Source organism: Choloepus didactylus, chromosome 4 (genome assembly GCF_015220235.1).
Source record: "Choloepus didactylus isolate mChoDid1 chromosome 4, mChoDid1.pri, whole genome shotgun sequence".
NCBI classification, from domain to species: Eukaryota; Metazoa; Chordata; class Mammalia; order Pilosa; family Megalonychidae; genus Choloepus; species Choloepus didactylus.
This window is the reverse complement of record NC_051310.1, coordinates 191123965-191131257: the sequence shown is the minus strand read 5'-3', so window position 1 is coordinate 191131257 and position 7293 is coordinate 191123965. Positions and strand designations below refer to the sequence as shown.

Below are 7293 nucleotides of genomic sequence, written 5' to 3'. Positions count from 1 at the left end.
TAGCTCCTAAACACAAAATAAATTTAGACTGAACTTATATCTGTTTGGGTTTTCTAAGGTAAGATACTACTACATTAAATTTGTGGGAGCTAAAGGAAAAAGAGTCAAATATAAAATGTTTCCAATTTCATCCAATTTTAAAATTTTCAGGTATTGAGATCTAATTGGTTTCTTGAGCCTATCCATTATGGACATAACTGAATCTTATATTTTAAGATGTCTCAGTGCCATTTTTTTGTTTGGTACTTCATTTTGCAATGTATAAGATCATTTTGGCCAATTTTGATCATTTTTTCTTCCCATTATTTCATTTCATTATCATAAAAAATTTTATCATCTTTAGCAAGCTGAATATATACTTGCTTTTGAGAACCAGACAGATTTTTCCAGTTTTCATTTAAAGTCTTCAGCTTTGCCTGTGATGAACCTTCCTTAGTTTCTTGGAAGCATTCAGATATAAAAACTGTTACAAGCTGATTGCGGGCTTTTCAGTTTTCCAAGAATTGTTAACTCTCTTTTTTTACTAATGCTTTCTTTTTTAAACATTTTTGCATTTCTTTTTCTAAAGATATGATCTGACTTGGAGTTAGCTGATATTGATCTCTGTTTATTTTGTATGTCTGCCAGTCTGCCCTGTGAACATCTTCATATATATATATATATATATATATATATATATATATATATATATATAATATTTTTTTCTCTGAATCAAGAAGTTCCCTTCATAGCTGGGCAATTTTCTTAATTAGTTCTGAAGTTTTTGCATCAGGGCTCTGAGCTTTAAATATGGGTAGCTGTTCTTTAGAAAAACAAATGCATGAAGCCAAATGCTTCATTGGATAACTACCCAAGGTGGATGAAAACCATCTTGGTGTACATGCAAAACTGAAAGAAAAGTTCAGTAGATTTCCATAACAAGCAGAGCTCCACCATAACCAAGAAGAGCTCCTCTCCTGACTTTTCCAGGGAACTCAATAACCTCCACATGCTCACCACTGGCAAGGCATATATATATACACACATATATATATGTGTGTGTGTGTGTGTGTCCTCATTTTATTACACATCTGCTGATACAGTGGATAAAGGGAGTGTCAGTCATATGATAAAAGCAGTACAGTTACACAATCATCATCATTAATCAAGTCTGCTGGATTACAGTACAACAGATTCATGAATTACTGTCTAGTTATTCTAATACACTAGAAACTAGAAAGAAATATCTATATAATGTATAAGAATAATCTCCAGAATGACCTTGTGACTATATTTAAAATCTCTTACTCACTGAAACTTTATTTCATTTCTTTTCCCCCTTTTGGTCAAGAAGGCATATTCAATCTCACAATGCCAGGGTTAGGCTCATCCCTGGGAGACATGTTCCATGTTGCTAAGGAAACTTACTCCCCCTGGGAGTCACATACAACATAAGGCAGAGGGTAGTGAGTTAATTTGTAGAGTTGGCTTGGAGAGAGGGGCCACATCTGAGCAAAAAAAAAAAAAAGAGATTCTATGGGGGTGACTGTTAGGCATAAATATAAGGAGGCTTAGCTTCTCACTTGCAGGAATGAGTTTCATAAGGGCAAGTCCCAAGATTAAGGGCTCTTACTTATTACATAAATATCAGGAATTCCCCAGGTGGGGAAGTTTAATATTTTCACATTTTCCCCCAGTCCTTCAAGGGGACTTTGCAAAATCCTTTTCATTTCCTGCCCAAAATATTCTGGGATGTATTGGGGTACAGAATAACAAAATCTCATTCCCTATTCTTGGTTCCATGCAATTATGTTTTTTAAATAAACTGACCATTCAGGATTAATTAGGTAGTGTGTTATAGAGAATATGAATTTTGTATCAAATAAACATCTCAAATAACAATTAAATTTCAGGGATGGATGTGACTGTTGTAAATGCTTGCAATCTAGGAACCTTTACAATGAGACTTATTGTACATTTTGTACTCTTGCATCATTGATTGTCCAATCTCTGCCCACATTCTATCCCCTGATAACCTATGTTCTCAAATTCAATTCTCAGCATTTGCTCATTATAGTTAGTTTACATTAGTGAGGACTTGCAATATTTGTCCTTTTCTTTCTGGTTTATTTCACTCAAAATAATGTCTTCAAGGTTCATTCACCCAGTTGCATGCTTCGCAACTTCATTCTATCTTGCAGCTACTCAGTATTCCATTTTATGTATATACCACAGGTAACCCTTCTTTTCACCAGTCAATGTACCCTTAGACCATCTCCATCCATTACAAGTTGTGAATAGTGCCACCATATACACCACCGTGCTAATGCCTATTTGTGTCCCTGCTTTCAGTTCTTCTAATTATATACCAAATAACAGGGTTGCAGGATCTTATGACAACCCTATATTTAGCCTACTGTGGCAGCAATGATTGCTCTCCAGAAGGGTTGCATTGTTTTATTCCCCTACCCACAGTCAATAGATATATCCCTCTCTCCGTATCTTCCACAGCACTTGTATCTTTCTGTTTACTTTAAATACAATTTTATTGAGACATATCCATATATCATACATCCCCCAAAGTGTACAGTCAATTGTTCACCATATCATTACATAGTTGTGCATTCATCACCATAATCAATTTTTGAATATTTTCATTAATTCAAAAAACGAATAAGAATAAGAATAAAAATAAAGTTAAAAAAGAACACCCCAAATATCTCATACTCTTCCCCTTCTTTTATTCATTTACTTTTTATCCCCCTTTTTTCTACTCATTTGTCCATAAACTGGATAAAGGAAGTGTGAGCCACAAGGTTTTCACAATCACACAGTCACTGTATAAATTATACAGTTATATGATCATCTTCAAAAATCAAGGATACTGGATTGCAGTTCAAAGTTACAAGTATTTCCTTCTAGCTATTCTAGCACACAAAGAACCAAAAAGGGATATCTAGATAATGCATAAGAATAACATCCAGAATGACCTCTCAGCTCCAATTGAGATCTCTCAGTCACTGAAACTGTATTTTGTTTAATTTCTATTCCCCCTTTTGGTCAGGAAGTCTTTCTCAACCCCATGGTGCCAGGTCAAGGCTCATCCCCAGGAGTCATGCCCTATGTTGCCAGGGAGATTTATGTCCGTGGGAGTCATGTCCCATTTAGAAGGGAGGACAGTCAGTTTACCTGCCAAGTGGGTTTAGAGAGAGACAGTCCACATCTAAGCATCAAAAGAGATTCTCTGGGGGTGAATCTTACATACCATTATAAGTAGCCTTATCCTCTCCTTTGCAGCAACAAGCTACCTAAGTGCAAGCCCCAAGGTCAAGGACTTGGCCTACTACAATGGTAGTCCCCAATGCTTAAGAGAATATCAGGAATTCCCCAGATGGGGAAGTTTAATGTTTCACATTTTCTCCCAGGCCCTCAGAGGGCTTTGCAAATGCTTTTTATTCCTTCCCTAATTACTCTGAGATATATCAGGGTTTCAGGCTAACCTGTACAAACGAACCAGATCTCACCCCCATTCAAGGTCCAATGTAATTGTGGTGTTTAAATAAACAGACCACACAAGTTAAATTGTATAGCATGCTACAGAAAGTATAAATGTTGCACCAAATAAACATCTCTTCCTTTGGTGTCATACTGAAGTTGAGGTTTTAAAACACAGTCAATATCATCCTTTTTCCCTCTAGTCTAGTTTACCTTATTTCCAATCAAGTCCATTTCATTCATATCTCTAATTGAATTCTGATCTCTTTTTTCAGCTTTTTTAACACTTGCTGTATGGGGTAATGCTGACATTCATAGCTGCTAACTCTGGCTTTGAATCTTAGGTGTCACAAAGATACCTGAAGTTCCAGGGACTGACCAGGTTTTATACAAGCAGCTCAGCATTTCAGAATTTAGAGATAACCATTACAATTCATGAATAGATGTGGCTTTTGTAAGAACTTACAATTTAGGAACCTTATCTTAAGCCTTCCCCTGATAACTTATGCTCTCAGGTTCAATTCTCAGAGTTTACATATTATAGTTCATATTAGTGAGGTGTTATAATGTTTTCCTTTTTGATTCTAGCTTATTTGTCTCAACATACTGTCTTCAAAGTCCATTCACATAATTGTATACCTTACAACTTCATTTCTTCTTGCTGCCACTCAGTATTCCATTGTATGTACATCACAGTTCACCATTCTGTTTATCATTCAGTGTACCTTAGGCCACCTCCACCCATTTTAAATGAGTATGGCTGCCAAAAACACCAGTGTGCAATGTTCACTAATATCCCTGCTCTCAGATCTTAGAAGTATATATCCAATAACAGAGCTGCAGAACTGTATGACAGCTACATAGCTTCCTGTGGAAACACCACACAGCCCTCCAGCTAGGCTGCACCATTCTACTTCCCTACCAAGAGTGAATAGTTACTTTCCTCTCTCCACATTTTTTCCAGCTTTTGTATCCCTCTTGTTATCTTTTAACAGCTTTGTTTACACATTATACAATCCACCCTAAGTAAACAATCAGTGGTTCCAGTACAATCACATAATTATGCATTCACCACCACAATTCACGAGGATATTTCCATATCTTCCCCAAAGTAAGAAGAAAAGGAGAAAAAAAATAAAAATACATAGGCAGAAGAAATATAAAAGTAAAATACTGTGAAAAGATCAGACAACACCACCACCAGCATGAATCCCATACCCCTCCCTTGTACCCCCACTTATAGACATTTAACTTTGGTATAGTGCCTTTGTTACAATTAATGGAAGGATCTTATAATGTTACCATTAACTATAGACTAGTTTGCATCAACTGTATTTTTCTCCTACACCATTCATATTCAACACCTTGCAATGTTGACACTCATTTGTTCTCCCACATTTAAAAACATTTATATATTTGTACATTTAATCACCATCATTGACCACTCTAATTTTTTGCTGGATTATACAATCCCAGTCTTTATCTTCTATCTTTCCTTCTGGTGTCATACATGCCCTTAGCCTTCCCCTTTCAACCATACTCACACTCATCTTTCAGAGTACTTATAATATTGTGTTATCATCATACACTATTATTCTATCCATTCAATTTCTGGATCTATACAATCAATCCTGGCAAACCTTCTATATTCCTTCAGATGAAATGCCTGATCTCTATACTGTTTCTATCTCCTGTTAACCTGTGTTCTTGACTCTCAAATTTCATTCATCAATGTTTCTGCCAGTTTGAATGCATTATGTCACCCAAAACACCATTATCTTTGATGCAATCTTGTGTGGGGAGATGTATTAATGTTGATTAGATTGTAATTCTTTGATTGAGTGTTTCCATGGAGATGCAAACCCACTCAACTGTAGGTGATAATTCTGATTAGATAATTTCCATGGAGGTGTGGTCCTTCCCATTCAGGCTGCACCTTGATTAGTTTACTGTAACAACATATAAGCTCAGAGCAACCTTGGTACAACCAACAGGGTCACTTTGAAGAATGCACAGGAGCTGAGAGAGGAGTTGCAGCTTACAGAGTTATTTTTGAGATGGCCTTTGAAAATAGACTTTTGCTCCAGGGAACCTAAGAGAGGACAAATGCACCAAAAACAACTAAGAGTTACATATTTTAGGAGCTGCGGACTAGAGAGGAAGGTTTCTCCTGGGAGACTAGGTTTCTCCTGGGAGAAAAACATTTTGAAATCAGAACTCTGGAGCAGGTGCCAGCCATGTGCCTTCCCAGCTAACAGAAGTTTTCTGCATGCCATTGGCCATCCTCCAGTGAAGGTACCTGATTGTTGGTGACTTACCTTGGATGCTTTGTGGCTTTAAGGCTGTAACATTGTAGCCAAATATATCCCATTTATAAAAGCCAATCCATTTCTGGAGTTTTGCAGAAAGGCAGCATTAGCAAACTGGAACAAGGTTAGTCCATATTAGTGAGACCATAGAGTATCCTTCCTTTTTTACTGGCTAATTGCACTCAACATAATGCCTACTGTCTAACATTTTGTATTTTGGATATTATATGTTATGTCTTATTTTCTTTTTATTTTTTCCACCCTCTATCTTTGTACCCTAACTGATAATTTTCATTTCTTCACTCTTTTACAAACCTCTGTCTCCTGTCTTTTCCAATCTGCCTATAGCTATCCCTTTAGCATTTCTTGTAGAGCAGGTATCTTGTTCACAAATTCTCTCAGTGTCTATTTGTCTGAAAATATTTTAAACTCTCCCTCCTTTTTCTAGGACAGTTTTGCTGGATATCAAATTCTTGGTTGGCAGTCTTTCTCTTTCAATATCACAAATACATCATACTATTACCTTATCACCTCCATGTTTTCTACTGAGAAATCCAGGTACAGTCTATTGAGCTTCATTTGTATGTGATGGATCACTTTCCTGTTGCTGCTTTTAGAATTATCTGTTTTTGACATCTGATAAGCTGATTGTTAAGTGTTTTGGAGTCTGTCTACTTGTATCTATTCTGTTTGGGATCTGTAATTTTATGTCTTTCTTAACAATTGGGAAATTTTCAGTGATTATTTCCTCCATTATTCTTTCTGCTCTTTTTCCCTTTTCTTCTCCTTCTGGAACACCATTACATGTATACTCATGCATTTCATGTTGTCATTCAGTTCCCTGAGACCCTGCTCATATTTTCCCATTCTTTTCCCTATCTGTTCTTTTGTGTGTAGGATTTCTGATGTTCTGTCCTCCAGTTCATGAATCCTTTCTTCTGCCTCTTCAAATCTGCTGTTGTATACCTCCATTTTGTTTTTCATCTGTTCTAATGTGCCCTTCATTCCCACAATTTCTGCCAATTGTTTTTCAAACTTTTGTGTTCTTCCTTATGTTTGCCCAATGTTTTCCTTATATCCATCATCTCTTTTGCCATATCTTCCCTCAACTCATGTATTTGATTTTTTAATTGATTTAGGAGGCTTGTTTGAATAATAATTAGTTACTTCAATTCCTGTATCTAAATTGAATTGTAAATTTGTTCCTTTGATTGGACCATATCTTCATTTTTCCCGGTGTGATTTGTAATTTTTTGTTGTCTAGGCATCTGGTTTCCTTCATTAACTAGTCAGATTTTCTCAGACCAGATGGGCCCAGGTCTCAGGAGAAGGCTGTATTCAGTATCAGGTTTACTGGAGGGTGACACTCAGCAGATTTCCAGACTTTTCTGTGAGGTCTATAAAATCTGTGCTTTTCCTATCCTGCCCAGCATGTGGTGCTTGTCAGCCTGCAGCTCCCCACTGACATAAAGAGGTATGGTGCATTTTATTTTCATTGGACCTTTTCCTG

At 36.5% G+C, this 7293-nt stretch overlaps 1 pseudogene; it reads right to left on the bottom strand.

Moving 5' to 3' along the window:
• Positions 1–221: 221 nt before the first annotated feature.
• LOC119533065 lies at positions 222–6320 on the bottom strand (annotated as a pseudogene).
• Positions 6321–7293: the final 973 nt, after the last annotated feature.